Source organism: Anabrus simplex, chromosome 1 (assembly GCF_040414725.1).
Source record: "Anabrus simplex isolate iqAnaSimp1 chromosome 1, ASM4041472v1, whole genome shotgun sequence".
Lineage (NCBI taxonomy): Eukaryota > Metazoa > Arthropoda > Insecta > Orthoptera > Tettigoniidae > Anabrus > Anabrus simplex.
In genome coordinates this window covers 12474960-12494146 of record NC_090265.1, presented here as the reverse complement: position 1 = coordinate 12494146, position 19187 = coordinate 12474960, and the positions used below count along the sequence as shown (strand labels likewise).

The following is a 19187-nucleotide window of genomic DNA, read 5'->3' as shown; positions in this document are numbered from 1 at the left end:
GCTATTCAGAAAGTACTTGTATACTAACGCTGTCATATGCCCCAGATATATCGAGAAATATGGCGGTAAGGTAACCATGGTTTAGAAATGTATGTTCAATGTCCGTAGTCAGAATGCTAAGATGGTCGTAAGTAGAACGACTTTTCCGGAACCCATATTGAGATCGAGGCAATAAATTATGAAAATCTAACCACCACTCCAGTCTTAGTTTCAACAGCCGTTCAAAAGTTTTAGCTATGCATGAAGATAGAGCGATGGGTCTGTAAGAAGCAGCTTCGTTAGGATCTTTACCTTGTTTTAAAATTGGGACAATAATCTGCGTCTTCCAGTCGTCGGGAAAATTGGTTTCATTCCAAATATATGTGAAAAGTAAGAGCAATATTTCCTTGGCATTGCGAGATAAGTTAGAAAGCATGCAGTAATGTATATGGTCATATTCAGGCGCAGAGTTAGCAGTAGTTTTTAAAACTTGTTGTAATTCATGTAGCGTGAAAGATGATGTTAGAATATCTTGCGTAGGACGGAAAAGTTCGAACGGTGGACGTTGTTTTGGAGGAAATGAGGTCGTAGGTGGAACAATAATATCTGAAAACTCTTCTGCCCAACATTTAAGTGCTTTAGGGATTGGCGTTTTGTTCTTCATTTTGTTAACCATCGACCATATTTGCGATAGGGGTGTTTCCTTGGTCAGTTTTTCACAATAAGATCGCCAGCTATTCTTCTTTACCCTTTTCAGAAAGCGTTTGACTGCTGCATCTATATTCTTGTAATTGAGGAAATTTTCCATTGTAGTTGCTCGCTTTAACTTGCTGAGGGCCTGATTTCTCTTAGCTATCTGTCGACTGCATTCGGAATTCCACCATGGAGCAGGGAATCTTTTGGAGATGTTGGTTTGTTTTCGTTCAGGAATGGATATGGCGGCAGCGAAATTAATGGTGTGTACGAAGGCGTTGTATTTATCAAGCGTGGTTTTTTGATGTAACACAGAGTGTATATTTGCGTCTATCACCCTTCTGTATTTGACCCAGTCAGCGTTTTGAACATTCCATTTAATAGTGGGTTTGATCGGTGAAGGACGAAATGGTAAAACAGGCGAAATGATGATAGCATAATGATTAGAACCCATTGGATACGGCAAGATTTTCCAATGAAAATCAGATGAGATATTAGAAGAACAAATGGTTAGGTCGACAGCGGAGAGACGTTGTCCCGGTACTGGTAACAGGGTAGCCGATCCATCGTTTAACACAAATAAATTGAACTCATCCACTATTTGTAAGACAGCATCACCATATGTTTCATTTATCTCGCAACCCCATGTTGTGCTATGTGCGTTATAATCACCACAAAAGAGAAAAGGTGGCTCTATCTGTTGCGTAAGCCGATACCATTCTTGAAGTTGAATTTTTGTTCGTGGTGGGCTATATAATGAGACCAATGAAATATCTTGGTTGTTAATGTGAACTCTTGCGGCAACGGCCTGAAAACTTGCAATCTGCGAGTGATCAATAACTGCTTCTACGTATGGAATTGTATTCTTTATTAATATTGCTACCCCTCCATATCCGTCTTCTCGGTCCTGTCGGATGACATGATAGCCAGGAATGGTTAGATTAGAATCGTTCTTAAGCCAGGTTTCACTCAAGGTGGCGAAATCAATATCTTCAGTGTACAAAACTCTTCGTAAGGTCTCTTTATTCGGAAGTACGGAACGTGCGTTCCATTGGAGTATTTTATTCATTACCTGAAGTAAATATACTTGCGATCATGTTATGTATTATAGCCGGATCAAAGGCATCGGGCGTTGTAGATTGAGCTTGAGTAAGGAGGAGCATGATAAGGTTAAATATCTTTCCGATCAAATGCTCATAATTTTTGGAGGTGGTTGTCATGATGTTATGTGGTTGGGGGGGGGGGGATATGGGTTGTGGGAAATTGGTGTTACAGGCAAATGTGGGGGAATATACTGACGTTGTTGTATCGATGGATAATTTGGTTACGGTATAGATGGGGGAGGAAGTCTCTGGGGCCGTTGCAATTGCTGTGGTATGCGAGGATGCATTCTCATCGGCGTTTGTTGTCTTTGAGGAGGCATTATTTGTTGTTGATGGTGCTGTGAGGTTAACGACGTGTTGGTCAAGTTGTTTACTTGCTGAGAAACCTGTTCTGGATACCGAGGCTGCATGTTAGCCGGCGGGATATCCGTGCGTGGTAGCTGTGGCTGAAAGTCCGCTGGAGACGGAACCGCTGATTGTGAGAGAGGAGGGAATTCTTCCCTGCTTTGCCAATTGAAAGACGGGGCCAGTACAGCAGTAGAATAATTTCTGTTATGGTACATTTTGATTGCTACTTCTTGAGATACATTATTCTGAGCCATAAGGTATTTAATTTCGGACCATTTCTTGTACTCGGGACACTCCCTATCCGTGGCTAAGTGTGGACCGTGGCAATACATGCATGATGGTGGTGCAGTGTCAGTACAAGTTCTTACGTCATGGGGTCCCGCACACCTACTCCAGCGTTGCTGTCCTCTGCATTGAGATAATGAATGGTTATATCTTAAACATCGGTGACATTGCATCACTGGAAAGATGTAAGGTTGAACTTCGCAGCGTGTTCCTAGGATATAAATATGTTGAGGTAGGTGTTGGGCACGAAATGTTATGAGGCAGACTGGAATAGGTCGCGTGTCTCCATTGGGAAGCTTCTTTGTAAATCGTTTCACTTGGGAAATGGGAATAGCACTCTGAATTTCCTTTAGAATTTCATCTTCACTAAATGTCGTGTCTAAATTTCTGATAATCCCGAGCCTGTGCACAACACTGCTGGGAATATAGACATCAAGGTGTTTTTCCTTCAAAAAGTTTGATTCAACTAGCTTGTTTGCTGCTATTCCGGATAAGGTCTCGATACGAAGTCTATTCTTACCAGAAGGTTTAATGTCCAGAACTTGTTGACGGGGAATTATATTTTCACTAAAGATCAATCGTCCTATTGACATCGGATGTAAGTTCCCTATATTATCCTTAGTCCCTTCAACAACAACAAGGAACGGTCCGTTATCAGTATTATTGTACCTATTATTTTGACTGAGACGGGATGACGACGGTGTACCCCCAGTAGAAGATGATGGGGCAACTAATGGGGTATTAACAGAAAGGTGGTTTGATGCATTTGTGTCATTAGTTGTGTCGGAAGAGGCATTTTCATTCTCAGTATCCATGTCTATTAACTGTTCCGTATGTAAGTTGGGATCGGCACGAAAACGCTTAGTTTTAGGGTCTAAATTGCACTTCATATTAGAACTATTATGACTATGTGTACCTGTACTTGATCCTCGTTCTGTTGATAAGGTGCCCGTGCTGACGTTGCTCTCTTCATGATGCCGAGTACGTAAAGTGTGATGTTGCTCCACTGGCAGGGCTGGTTGCTGTTGATCTTGAAGACTTGATTGGGAATCAAGAGTATTTATTCGTAAAGATGTAGTCGTATGTGCATAACAAGTCTGTAGGGAAGAATTAATAATCTGCCCCGTATCGGGCGGATCATTCATAGTCCAGTTGATAATGTTAGCTGCAGTTCAAGAACGATAAATATCCTACACGAACACTGAAAGCTGTACGACGGAAATACCAGGCTATGGATGAGTCACACGTAGCGAGCACGAAAGCGACTGCACTCCACGAAGGTTGCGAACGTACTGAAGTCATTCATTAAATTATATGTTCATTGGTCCAGGAATCATGCTGTCTGAACTGCCCGCGCTAGTCACAGGCATAGCGCTCCCATTCGTCTGTGCTAGCCCAGGACCTCTAGACATAAGGGAGTCCTGTGAACATATTTATCTAGTAACTACATTATCGGGTGAGCTGGCCGTGCGGTTACGGGCGCGCAGCTGTGAGGTCACATCCTGGAGGTAGTGGGTTTTAATCCCACTGTCGGCAGCCCTGAATATGGTTTTCCGTGGTTTTCCATTCTCACAACAGGCAAAGGGTGGGGCTGTACCTTAATTAAGGCCACGGCCACTTCCTTCCCCTTCCTAGGCCTTTCCTGTCCCATCGTCGCCAAAAGGCCTATCTGCGTAAAGCAAATATCAAAGTAACGCATATGTTCCACTTTATTTGGGTCAAAGCAGTTATTATGTTCCATTTGGGACAAATATTACAGTGATATTTCACAGATACCTTTGGTCTATATAAGAGGAATTAAAACCACACGTCTTGCACTCAAATTTGTTTTTCAGATTTTTATACAACCACGTCTTTTACCCTCTCGGCCAATATTCTCATGGTAAAATATTTCCCCAATAACGCTATTCGAACCTGCCCCCTTAAGGACCGTGACCACAAGACGGGCCTATTGTGAATACCCCGTCATCGAGCCAGAAGAAATAGCGATACGTTGAATCACTTGTCCAAGCGAGAATCAAAGCCAGAGTTGTCCGAACCGAATGCCAGTACACTGACCGTACACCCAAGAAGCCTGAACAAAATTATGAGCTACCGTTTGAGGTATTTGGTATTAGCAACAGCCACCTGCTTGGAGAGATACAGCGGGCGACATCTAGCAGCGGGGGAAAGTACTACAAACTCTTGGTGCATACTTCTTCATTATTGGGACGTTCATGCTTGGCCCGTTGGTCGAGGAGTATGATTCCTGCTTTGGGTGCAGGAGGTCCCGGGTTCAAATCCCGGACGGGCCCGATATACTTCATAAATACATATTAAACGTTTTCACTTAACACTGATGCGCCATTTCATTTCACAAAGCCCAAACTCGTTGCTTTTCCATTCCTGGTGAGTTCTTCAGCTTGAGCTATTGAAGTGCCACCGCCTGAGGATAGCCAAATAATAAAATGTTCTGCGTTATCTTACTTCAGTTTTTGTTATTATTTCTTTCTTTCTGAACCTGTTTACCCTCCAGGGTTGGTTTTTCACTCGGACTACCACCTCAAGGGCAGTGTCCTGGAGCGTGAGACATTTGGTCGGGGATACAACTGAGGGCGAAGAGGACCAGCACCCCTGAACAGGGCCCTTGTGGGGGGAGGGATGGGCGAGTAAGAGGCTCAGGCGGCAGTGCGTCGCTCTCTCACCCCATGTGGGATTTGTGCTGTACAATGCCGACGCGGGACATTCATATTTCTTTCATTCCAGCAACACCCTCTGGTACCATTTAATTTCATCGGTCAGTCATCAATCATTCCCCCAGGAAGTGCGACAGGATTCGGCAGCCGGCACAATTCCTATCCTTGCCGGTAGATGGCGGCTTCATTCATTCCATTCCTGACCCGGTCATTGACCGGAAAACAGGTTGTAGGTTTTCATTTATTTTCAGGCAAGGAAGAGGGAGGAAGGATTGGACAAGAAAAAAATATGTTCAATACCATGAGGACCTCATTCACCAGCCGAGAGTTGGAATGCTACGTTGTTATGTCCTTCTGTATGGTTTCGAAGGGTGGACGCTTAGCCCTTTATTGGAGAAGCGGACCGTGTTCACGGTTTGGCCGCTAGATGGCAGGTTTTCGATCTGTTCCTTGCGGACCTTAACATCGTGATATACGGAGTAATTGTAATGCTGTGTTGATTTTGTGCAATTTATTGTGAATATTGTTTCTGTCGGTGAGTGTCTGTGAGGTTGAGAAGAAGGTGCACTGTTGTGTACCCCTCTGTATTTCGCATGAGACAAAAAAGCATGAAAATTCCGAGTGCGGTTTAGGGGAGAAACGGAAGCAAACTATTTCTACGCAAGGTGATATAGTAGGATCTCTTTACGTAACTAGCAATTCTTCTCATAAAGCAGATTTCAGTGTAAGCACATCAATTAAACTTCCTTCTGTTTTCATTATGTATCATGTTCACAAGTCCGACTCTGTGGTGTAATGGTTAGCGTGATTAGCTGCCACCCCCGGAGGCCCGGGTTCGATTCCCGGCTCTGCCACGAAATTTGAAAAGTGGTACGAGGGCTGGAACGGGGTCCACTCCTCCTCGGGAGGTCAACTGAGTAGAGGTGGGTTCGATTCCCACCTCATCCATCCTGGAAGTGGTTTTCCGTGGTTTCCCACTTCTCCAGGCGAATGCCGGGATGGTACCTAACATAAGGCCACGGCCGCTTCCTTCCCTCCTTCTTGCCTATCCCTTCCAATCTTCCCATCCCTCCACAAGGCCCCTGTTCAGCATAGCAGGTGAGGCCGCCTGGGCGAGGTACTGGTCATTCTACCCAGTTGTATCCCCGACCAAGAGTCTGTAGCTCCAGGACACTGCCCTTGAGGCGGTAGAGGTGGGATCCCTCGCTGTGTCCGAGGGAGAAGCCGACCCTGGAGGGTAAACAGATGATGATGATGATGATGATGATGATGATGATGTTCACAAACAGGAAAATGTCAAACGCAGGAAGCGTCCAGCTCCCAAAAATGATGTGTTGTCACCAAAATATAGTAAAAGTTCCGATTCAGTTAATGATGAACATACCATATATTTATACATCAGCCGCAAACGAAAAAGGAGTAAAAGTCTCGTTTCTATATCAAGGAAAGTCTAGGAGTATCTCTGTTAAATCTAAAAAATAAACGGATGAGAAAATTTAATACCAGATTACAGGAAAGAATCTGTAAATTGAGAAGTAGGATACGGGTAATGAAATCAGAAAAAAGCTTTACGGTATCGGAACTTGACCCAAAAGCAAACCAAATTGGAAAGCATGCTAAAATTGGTCATTTAGGAGCTTTATTCCTGATAGAACGAATTTAATTTTCTCTTCTTTCTTCATCCGTTTACCCTCCAAGGTCGATTTTTCCATCGGACTCAGCGAGGGATCCCACCTCTACCGCCTCAAGGCCAGTGTCCTGGAGCACCAGACTTTGGGTCCGGGATACAGCTGGAGAGGATGACCAGTACCTCGCCCAGGCAGCCTCACCTGCTATGCTGAACGGGGGCCTTGTGGAGGGATTGGAAGATTGGAAAGGACAGGCAGGGAAGAGGGAAGGAAGAGGCCATGGCCTTAAGTTATGTACTATCCTGACAATTGCCTGGAGGAGAAGTGGGAAACCACGGAAAACCACTTCGAGGATGGATGAGGCGGAAATCGAACCCACCTTTACTCAGTTGACCTCCCGAGGCTGAGTGGACCCCGTTCAAGCCCTCGTACCACTTTTCAAATTTCGTGGCAGAGACGGGAATCGAACCCGGGCCTCCAGGGGTGGCAGCTAATCAGAGTAACCACTACACCACAGAGGCGGACCAGTTTTTATTATTTTGCATCATTAATAAATTAGTTAGCAAATTCCTATTCCTCTCACTGGCCATTGACTTAATACAATAGATGAAACGTGAAGCTGATATCTGTCATGCCAGTTTTTCCTTACGTATGGCTCTGAAAAGGTTTATATCAAGTAAATTATTTAATTCTGCTACGAACACGTTCTCATTCCTCCCCTGAAGGGGGAGGCGGGTCTCTGAGGCCAGGCGATTTGTTACGGTAAAGGAGATGAGCGGAGAATGTGAGAGGATTGCCGGCTGTGGCCTATACAGGAACTGTCTCCTTAGTGCAGGAGAATGGAAAACCACGGAAAACTATTCTCAGGACAGTCGACGTTTGGGACCAGGCGTGAAGTCCAGCCCTGTCCCGTCTTCTGAATGAAGAGGAGCAGAGGCTCAGTTGGCCGGTCGGAGTGCAGAGCTGTTGGACCACGGCGCACCCGTATCCCACTCAGTATCCAGCGATGTTTATTCCAGAATATTTCGTATTAGCGGTCCCCACTTATATGGAGAGATTCATAGCCCAAAAGGCTCGGATTCGATGTCCGGTATGGGAACATACTTGTCAACAAGAAGTGCAAGTATAATAATGTAAATCAGGGCCTCTCAAACGCCCAAAATCTCACGTGTGCAAATTGCGGCGCAGAGATGCTGTGCACAGTGCATCAGTCCCATTCGGCTCGGCTCGGACCAACGCTTCGTCTCTGGGTTACTCGGCTAAGATCGGCTCAACTCGGCTCAACCCGGCTGGGATTTGGAACGCTACAGAGAAAGTGAGGAAGAGGGAGACAGGTGGGGCGAGCGAGACAGGCGTGGGGAAAGAGAGAGACAACGCTATTGCTCCAAATCGAGGAGTGGGTCTGCACTCTGGTCAACCAAGCACAGTGCACTCTGAGAGGCGCTGTGTAAATATTAGGCTGTTAGGTGCTGGTGTTTAGCGTGAATGAGAAATGAAAATCACAGCTTGTTTGAGGTCAGGAATGGAGTAAATGACGCCCACATTTAGTGGCGAGGATAGGAACTGCGCCGGCTGCCGAAGTCTGTCGTGCTGTGTAGCTTGAATACTTGAATAAGTTAAGTCCTTCTCCGAGGGATACACACACTTTCTTGGCGTGACGTGTTCCGTTCAGCAACTACCAACCTACCTAACGCGTATCTTAACCGCAAAATCTAACTACACGGCTGAGTAAGACATTATACAGGATTTATTTAATCAGTCTACCCTCTAACTCAGCGAGGGATCGCACCTCTGCCACTCAAGGGCAGTGTCAGTGAGACTTTGGGTCGGGGGAGTAAAACTGGGGAGGAGGACCAGTGCCTCGTCCAGGAGGCCTCACATACTATGCTCAACAGGGGCCTCGTGTAGGTGGGGAGAATAGGAAGGTTGAAAGGGGCAGACAAGGAAGAGAGAAGGAAGCGGCCGTGGCCTTAAGTTAGCTACCACCCCGGCCATAACCTGGAGGAGAAGTGGGAAACTACGGATAAACACTTCGAGGATGGCTGAGGAGGAAATCAAATCCCCTCTACTCAGTTGACACCTCGAGGCTGAGTGGACTCCGTTCCAGCCCTCATACCACTTTTCATATTTCGTGGCAGAGCCGGAAATCAATCCCGGGCCTCCGGGGGGGCGGGGGTGACGGGTGACAGCGAATCAAACTAACCACTACAGCAAAGAGGTGGACACTGTTATTACTATTATTATACAGGGGTTCACCTTCTCCGAACATTTAAACTACCCGCCTTCTCTAAGGCCATATAGGTTATCGAACTTAAACTGATGTAGTACTAAATAATTTATGCCACAACCTTTAGATGTCTCTGACATAACTTTATTGCTCCATCGTGTGGATGGATGTGTGAATCCATAAAGAAATTTATAATGTGTAGGATTTTGAACCTGATTTTTAGGATCCTTTTTTCTAATGTATCAAATTAGTCTATACTCGTGCTGCTTCCTTCAGCTACCAACCACTCAGAAATGTTGGAAATATTTTCGCTAACCAATTAAAATATTGTGGGTATGTAATGAAATCCAGCTAATCTGTGGAGAATTCTGGAAAATGTCCTTTGAAATACTATAAAAGCTAGGCGCTTTAGGGCCGTATTGTAATTTTCGTCGCTGCAGTTTAATGAGTGCGGCGTGTTCTTCGGGGGCAGGAGCCGTGGTCGGCGTTTGGAAGGCGCAGCAACTGAAAGTAATTCCAGAATTTTCATAACATGTGATAGATCTGGTAGATAGCTTGAGGGGAAGGTTTCTAATCTTTTTTTATTTTATGTCAATGTCTAAACCTCTTGATTTAAATGTACAGTCTGGTTCTATTCCGTTCTGGAAAAGATGTAATGTAAGAGAACAAAGAGCGACAACCCTCTGTTGATTGCCATTAAACTTGGTGTGGGGTGACTTAAGTTTCTAATCATCTAAAATTCTTAACACTCTTTTGGAATTGAATGTTTCTCATTTATTCACCCCGACGTAGAACCTCTGTTTCTTGTGCTCCCGTAGGGTTTTAAAATGTTCTAGAAGGAGTGCAAGTGTCTCGCCTCCTAGACTTTTGTTCATAGCCAATCATGTTAAACCTCTTGTTTCTTCTTTAAGGCCATTTAGTTTGGACACTCATTGCCCCTGTTTATGGACCAGTGCCTAACAAACTGTTGAGCGATAAACAAGCCCACATCAGGGCAACGAGGGGTAAATAGCCTACTGGTAGTAAGTGCTGATGCATCTGTGATATAGTTGGAGCCCAGACTCCCTTGTAGTGTGAGGGATAGAAGCAAATAATGCTCTTGGAACATTTCTTGCTATTTGCTTTACGTCACACCGACACAGATAGCTCTCATGGCGACGATGGGATAAAAGAGCTAGGATGGGGAAGGAAGAGACCGTGGCCCTAATTAAGGTACAGCTCCAGCATTTGGCTGGTGTGAAAACGAGAAACTACGGAAAATCATCTTCAGGCCTGCCCACAATGGGGTTCGAACCCACTATCTACCGGATGCAAGCTCACAGCTCCGCGCCGCCAACTCGGCCGGTACTTGTAAATTTTGTACCTAACAAGAGCAAATGAGCTCTTTTCTTAGTCTCTCAAGTTGTACAGTTTTTGTTCTTGACGCTGATGAGCTTATTGTTATTCTATTTTACTGTTATTTGTTCTAAATTTTCTATCCAGTTTTGAATACCAACAAATGGAATGAAATAACGTTGTGTTAACTTATGCTGATTTACCCCAGCAGCTTCTTACACCTCTGCGATCCACGCAATTTCTGGAACAATTATTATTTGTCTGGTTGGATGTACGAGTATGGCTTACTCCAATATCAATTTTAGATTCGAAATTGCATGTATCTTTATTATTGGAAGTTGAAGAGATTGCTTCAGGGTTTTGAAAATCGTAAGCATTTTCAACTCTGTTTCGTCTGATGGCTGAGCGTGAAGCGGTTGTACTAGTCGCCTGATAACTAGAGTGGCACTGATTGTTTACTAAGTACCCTAATACCAATCAATGATGAAGGCTACAAACAACAGCAGAACTGTTTAGGACCAGGCTACATCTGAAACTGGGAATACGATAGTTAAGTTCTAAGGTCGTGGCGCTGGTAGTGATTACTCTCTTAAGAGGAAGTACAACTGGGCAAAATAACACTAATCAGGGAGAAAAATGGAAGGGATGCGACACTTTGGAAATGAAGGTATCAGCCAAAGAAAGACAAGGGCCACGACGTGCGTCCTGGTCCGGTTCGGAAAAGAACAACAGTTGAACAAGGGAGGTCGGATAGGATATTTGAAAGTGAGGATCCTGGCACACGTACAATAACTGTAGGTAATACAATACTCAGTTAAGGGTCTCGTGGTCGCAAACCCACGCTCCCAGGTTGAGATCCCTTGGGACCCTTTTAGTCGCCTTTTACGGCAGGCAGAGGATACCGTGGATGTTATTCTACCACCCGCACCCACAAGGGGAATGTTCTAAGCTACATAGTTTTTCTGTCATTACCATCGGCTGCCAGCTCTCCAGCGGTATTATGGAGAAACTTTCCAATCGCCGCTCTATACTAAATGTCTCAAGCGACTGTCACGGCCGGTAAATGACCTAACAAGTGAGACGCGTCAAGTCGGTGGTGGTGTAATATTTACATTCAACAGGTTCTTACGTCAGGCTCTATGGCTAAATATTTACCATGCTGTCTTTTGTCTTTAAGGTCCCGGGTTCGATTCCCAGCAGCGTCGGGGATTTTAACTTTCATTGGTAAATTCCTCTGGCTGGAAGGCTGGATGTTCTTACATTAGAATACTTTTAACTTGATAGCATGATGGAATCAACCTACAATATAACTACCCCCGGCCCTAGTAGGCATACTGGTTTTTCTCGGTCATCGGATTCTGGGGGACCGAGAACATCATGCGGGAATGTATCGGAGCTTCCCAAATCTCTTCGCCCTAAATGCAAAACTCCCTTTGGTAGTCTGAACATCAGCACACTTCGGAAAACTGGGAAGTTAAAACAATTAACAGACATGTTAGGTAACTTAAACATCCAAATTTTAGCACTTCAGGAAACAAGATACACGGATGAAAATCATTTTGACTCAGGAAATTATAGAATTTACAAAGGCAAGCCAGCAATTTCCCTTCATAAGGGACCATTATAATTTGGCACAGCATTCGCTGTAAGAAGAAACATTGTAAACTCAGTACTTAACTTTTCTTCGCCTTCTGAAAGAATTTCAACACTATCCATTAAATCAGGAAACAAAGCTTATACATTACTTAATGCGCATGCACCCACCAATAACTACAATCAAAGAGATCCACAAATGGTGGAAGACTTCTGGGAACTGCTAGAAGAAACTACAGCCACAATTCCAAATCATCACATAAAAATTCTATTAGGAGATTTCAATGCCCAAATTGGTAGAGAAAAGAAATTCAGGACCATTGTATGACTATACCCAGCGCACAATAGAACTAATAAAATGGAGAAATATTAATTAATTTTTGTAAAAATTATGATCTCAAATTAATGTCAACACATTTCCGGGCGCTTCCACGCAAGAAAATAACCTGGAGATCCCCAAATTTTCACTTGGAAGAATTTCAACTAGATCATGTAGCTATTTCCAAGAAAAATCAAAAAGATATTATGAATGTTAAAGTTAAAAAAGGGATCATTGACTCTGGCCACCATCTATCCTTAATCAAGGTCAAATTTCAACCAAACAGGTCTAAACTCAAAATAACAAAAAACCTGCGTGTCGATCCGGAATTTCTTAAACAGAACACTAGTACTTTCCTTGAAAATATTCCTACTCACAATCCTTCGACATACTTTTGAGGGCTCGAAATGTTGGCACACCACCCAGGAAACGCAAACATAGGTGGTGGAATGAAACCTGCGACAAGGCCATAAACTTTAGAACTAAAGCCTGGCAGAATTTGAATTCTCATAAAACTGAACACACCTGGCAGGAATTCACCAAAATTCAGAAAAAAACATAAAAGATTATCAGGTCTGAAAAACTCAAATACGAACACTACAGATTGGCAGAAATTGAACAAGATTTTACAAAAGCAATACACAAAACTTCAACAAAACTTTCAGAGAAGAATTATCAAATTATCAGGCACCTGATCTTTGCTTCAAACACCCAGATGGGACATTGGAAACGAATAACCAAGAGAAATGCAAACTTCTAGCAGTTTATTTCCAGGATCTTTTAAACTGTGAATCCCCTAAAGAACAACTCACCTTTGAAAAACCCTTATCTAATCAAGATTCAGAACCCCAACACTGGAAGAAGTCAAGAGAAATAATCCGTGGACTCGAAAATAAAAACGCCCCGGGGGAAGATGGTATAATTGCCAAAAAGCTGAAGATGGGAGGTGACAGCGTAGCTCGGAAAATCCACTCGATTCTTGAGAATATCTGGATCACTGAAGAAATCCCGGAAGATTGGAAATGTGCGCTAATCCATCCACTACAGAAGAAAGGGGATAAAACGAACATCAATAATTATAGAGGAATTAGCTTGATACCAGTTGCTTACAAAAATTTTTCCAAAGCCCATCTAATTAGTGAATCCCAGGCAGGTTTCCGAAAAGGAAGATCTTGTACAGAACAAATCCTTAATCTCAAAACTATCCTCCAAATGCGCAAAACCAGACAAACAGTCATTACTTTTGTAGATTTCAGAAAAGCATATGGCTGTATAGACCGTCAAACACTTTTCAATACTCTAGAAGAATTTCAAGTGGATAAAAGACAACAGAATTAATCAATCAAACATTAACTGGCACTACTTCAAACGTTAAATATGTGAGCCTTTAACACCGGAGTCTGGTTTATCGCCGTTACGTTTAACTTGGTACTTGAGAAAGTAATCAGGACCTGGGGAAAGGAAACTAAAATAATAACCCTTGGAAGACTACGTGCAATGACTGGCCTTTGCTGATGACATAGCAATCCTTCCCAATAATAGCCATGAAGCAATTCATTCCGTTGAAAAACTACATGAAATTGCCATCAAAACGGGACTTCAAATTTCGTATGAGAAAACTCAGTACATGGAAGGAGCCTCACGATACTTAGATGGACAACCTACGATAACTAAATTCGACAAAATTGTTCAAGTGAACCAATTTAAATATTTGGGAGTAATTATTCAGTCCTCAGGTTTAAAACGCAAACAAATAAAGAAAGAATTTCCAAATTACAGAAAGCATACATGATCACTTGGAACAGGTATAATAAAATATCAATACCTCGGAATGCAAAACTTAGACACTATAATCTAGTGATCAAACCTGAAGCGTTATATGCCTCAGAAACCTTAGTCATTGGTGGCGGATCTTTAACCAACCAATTTTTTGGCCCAGTTTGTATTGAACCCGAGTGACTTAGGCCCATAATCAATCATGATTTGATCGGTAAAATAATATGAGACATTTATTGAAATACAGAGGAGTGTATTTGAAAATATTTCGTTTAGGTAATGTCGAAATCGGAGCGAAGGAAGGACGACAGACTGGAGCCTGACGGATTAGCTCAACACGACAACTTTTAGCTACTTCACAGCAGGGAATATCATTAGTTGGCGTACAAGGAAATACAGAGTCCACAAATAAGTCTTGGTCAGAAAGAGGAAGGGGGAGAATCATACAAAGAAAACTCACCACATGAGTAAGACCTTGGGATATTTTTGGTAGGACGGAAATTCCATGACCTCATGGAAAATTACAGCGGCTGAGTGTACGTTCGCTAGCCTAAGTTCGAGCAGGTGGAGATTTAAATCACGTGACCGCTTGCCGGCCAATAGTAAAAATTTGATGGGAGACTCAGTGATACCATCTTAAGGAATGATGGATGAGATATTTTCGTAATTACAAAAGTATTCAGTAATAAATTAATATGAGTACGCGGATGGATGTAATGAATTTATTAGATGTCACGCATGGAAAAATAATCAATACTTATTGGCAAATTAATTAAATTGAAGGCTGGATTTCTTGGAAACCGGACAGCTTGAATCTCATTGGCTGAAAGGAGACCACGTTGTCAGGGACGCTTACGAAGGCGCGAAATGTGAGGAGCGAAATCCATCCATATCTCCTAAATCTGTGATCACCTGGAGTTCATATTTTATCCAGCAGATATGCTAGCGGAGTGGATTAATTTGATGTAAATTTTAACTTCCAATTCGGAGTGCAAGTACCGATATTAAAAATCCACCCCCTCCCTAAGGGGCATGACGTCAACAAATCCGCGGGAAAAAGGCTTCATCCATATATACGGAGCTGAATTGACGCTCGCCAGCCACTTGTCTTGAATCGTTGGAGCTGAATTGACGGTCGCCAGCACACGTGAATTGAATATCGGGAGTTGAACTGTTGGTCGCCGGTAACTTAGAATTCTACGGACGTACAGTCATTTAATGGCGCGAGCATCCGCCAGTGTTTGTAAAGTGTGATCGCGCTCAAGCAACCTGTTAAATCTGGAAATAGTTAACGTAGGATAGTGTTTGTTATTTATGAATAATCAGTGACGTAAAGTAATTACCCTGCAAGAGAGTAGTATAAAATATATCACCATAAGTACGTACATAATAGACTGTGTGACGAACAGTACTTTAAGGAAGTAGTAGCCTGTACTTAGCTATACCGAACCGATGTAATGAACACGTCAAGAATGCCGTATAAATCGGGCGTATCGCGACGGGCGAAATAGTTGACACCTCGTCGTACGTGTCCAGGTCCATTGTGCGGTAGGTGGACGAAGATTAAATAGTGTAAATATATTAAATTCGTGGGTCTAGGATAGAAATTTGTTGTATCCAAATTAAAGTATACAGTGTTAACGTAGTAAATGGTGAAGGTTTGTGGTAAGCAAGATATGAGTGTAAAATAATAATGTGCCAGGAAATCTTTTGTGAAACTACGCCATCAAGGATGGAGGAGTAAAACGCAGAGAGGGGCTGGATGAAGCCTCTCGTCTGCAAAGCTGCAATGGAATACCGATAACTAAGATGAGTACTAAACTGTAAAATATATTTGGGAAATGTTATCGTGATGGGAAAAATGGGAATAATTTGATTATACTTGGTTACCTTCTGTAACAAGATGGGTCGCTTAACGACCCCATCCTAAATTTGTAGCACGGACAGTAGTAAATCATAATAATGTAAATAATCGGGTCTTTTATGTATTCAGTTTGTTGGAGATGTAAATTTGTATATATAGTGTAGTACGTTAAGTCATGCATGCATTCATATTTTCTTTGTAGTCGATAATTTTCTTTACATTTGATTTTGATTATGCTAGTTAAATAAGACCCGATATGTGCTTTTATGTTTTGTCATTTTAACGAGCCATTTAATGACATGGAAGGAAAATCCAGCTTCGCCATACCAAGTGTGTTTTGTTGAAATTAATATGGTCATATTTTCAAAGTGAAGTTGTTAAATTTGTGAGATGCGATTAATATAATATTTCCAAGTAAATCATATCTGGAGTGATTAGTGCCAGAATAAATTGAATTTGTAAAAGGGGTTATGCGTTAAACATAATAAGAGTGGACTACCGTATTACAGGCGAAATTATTATTTTTTTTAAATATTAATAATAATAATAAATAAATAATATAACTACTTTTTTTTGTGAAGATATTATTTCTTTTTTAAATATGATTTGGAGATAATAATAATTTATGTGATCAAGTGTTGAGTTTATTGGGAATCATTTAATGACGGGAGGTCGTTTTAATTTGGAATTGAAGTGCGTGGTAATTTAATTTGATCGAATAATAATATTGAAATGTAGATCGGTGCTAATAATCCGTACATGTTAATGAACGTGTGGTTTAAATTACGGTCCAATATTTGTTTACGTATAAATGTCGCGTTTTGAAGTTGCGATTCATTAGCCGGAACATGTAGTGCTAATATTACGAGACCATGATTGTCAAATTTTGGTAAATATAATTTCAAGATGTTACGATTATTTGTGGAGAATGAACTAAGGCATAGATCCAAATGAGATAGAAAATGTGAAAGAATTTGCAGTCAGATAATAAAAGGTCGTACGATGTCCGAAATGAATAAATAAGTCAGTTGATAATTCTGTGAGGAATAAATAAATGAATCGAGGAATATTGAGATAGAGAGGAAAATAAATTCCGTACGAGAGACACTTAGGATATTGATATGAGTGTAAAATGTACGGGCAATGTCACAGAGAAATACTGAGTTACGCAGCGGGTAGGATTCGAACCCGTGACAGCATGTACGAAATAAATAGACTGCACAGTTAGTCGTTGAGATACAACGGATCTAAGGATAATGAGAGTTCAGATTCCACAGAAATGGTCGTATATTGTATTCATTGTAATAACGAGTGAGGACAATCATGATGTCGTGATAATAATAATAATAAATATTGCAGATAAAGGATTGGACCGCCTTAATTAATTGAGCGTTGATGAAGATGTTAAACGGGAATCTAAATGATAATATGCAACCGATAATAATAATAACAATGTAAGGACGATGTTAAATCACCGCGGTCGGATTAATAATAATTGTCATAATAATAACTGTAATGATGTCGTTGGTCGATCAGTGAATTAATTTGTAATTGCGACCGATATCTTAATATATATGTTTTGGCGTAAGTGACCGGTCCAATAATAATAATAATAACCTCTTAAGTGACGTGAATAACAATAATAATATCTTGAGTCACCTATTAATTAATAATAATAATAACCACGAGAGGGATATAATAATAATAACAGTAATAACCACTTGGTGTTTGCATCCCGCATAATAATGACGATATTAATCAACGTGACAGTGCCAGGAACCGTTGAGGAATAATAATAATAATAATAATAATAATAATAATAATAATAATAATAATAATTTCGAGGATGATAATTTTGTGGATTAAATTTTGGTGACAACGTCCCTCTATTCGTATGTTGAACAATGAGAATGATAATATTAGAGTCTTTTGGTATCGTTTTATTGTACGGTTTCCGTACGGGACGATGTTACAGTCATACTTGCGTGTTTGTTTACTTCGCTCGCGATGCGAGGGGGGGCCATGGCCACGGTATTTCCCACCGCTTCTCGTTATCTCATCTGTGGCAGTAGTCTACTGAGGCTAACTGGAAACAATTCAGATCACATGTAAATAATATGTAAATGCTAATTCATTGGTATGGCATCAGCTGGATATCGTAAGATAGGGACTGTCCGTAGAATCCAGTTTTCGCATTTCACGAGAAACATTACCCAGTCCGAGTACCGGTCTCGGAAAAATGTATATAGCCGGAGTACATCATCTTAGTTAAATCGGGAAGCCGACCGTAACATGGGTTATGCTCGGGCTCCCGATAGAAGGAAGCTATATCCTTGAGTAACGGTTCGATTCAAATGGAATCGATCCGTAAATTATACCTCCAAAATGTCATTTTATTTCAGAAGCAACACAGCAAGATATTGATACCACTTGCGGTATGGCAAGTGATTTATATATGTAACATGTGTGTAAATTCAAATATTGTTGCCACGTGTATCAAAGTTTTATACGTCAAATGGCGTAATAAACCGCTCCTTCTGGCAAATTATTTCAAAGGAAACCACTCTCATAATCTTTTTATTGTAGTTAGATGATGCCCTTTTTAAAGTAACAGTAACTTCCTAGTCCTATCATGGAGTCCTTAAATTCAAGTTACAATCGAGCCTTCCCCCTTTTAATTTTAAGTTGCTCCGTTCATCCCCGTGTTCTATTATGCCGTTATATTTATATTTGATGATTGAAATAATGAACCGACACCCCTGAGATAAATGCTAGTCTGGGACTCGGGAGGTGGACGGGTGCAGTATAGATGGAATATGGAGAAAAAAAATCATCCCAGGAGATATATTGTCATTTTGAAATAATTTCTGACACTTTTCGGGAAAGATGATTAAAATTTTATGGACACATTATCAGAATGAACACTAACAGGCTAACTAAAAGAATTCTCAACCTGACCCTTTCATTAAAAACCAAGACCAACTGGCTTCGTGAAAGTGAAACAGATCACCAGGAAATCAACATCTCAGAAGACATTGTACAGGACAGATGTAAATTCAGAACCAAAATTGACAATCACCACTTTGAAGACAAACCCAACACCAGAGCTACTATAACTTGGACAGAAGAACGAAGGAAGAAGCTCAGCGAGAGGTTGAATAGATTTTGGGAGGAAAAGAAGGCCAACACATCAGCTAAGCAAGTTCAACCGTGCTCCTGAGTAGGGCATAACGATGTAAATAATAATAATAATAATAATAATAATAATAATAATAATAATAATAATAATAATAATTGTTACGGAGTTTTTCCGTGGTAGGTAGAGGTGAAAGAAGGTGCGGGTGTGAATAGGTCTCCAGCTA

The 19187-nt window shown here is 41.6% G+C and overlaps 1 non-coding gene across 1 annotated transcript; it reads left to right on the top strand.

Moving 5' to 3' along the window:
- The first annotated feature begins 4630 nt into the window (after positions 1–4630).
- On the top strand, positions 4631–4702 carry TRNAP-UGG (transfer RNA proline (anticodon UGG)). Its single transcript has one exon. It is a non-coding gene; the product is annotated as a tRNA-Pro (tRNA).
- The last annotated feature ends 14485 nt before the right edge of the window (positions 4703–19187 follow it).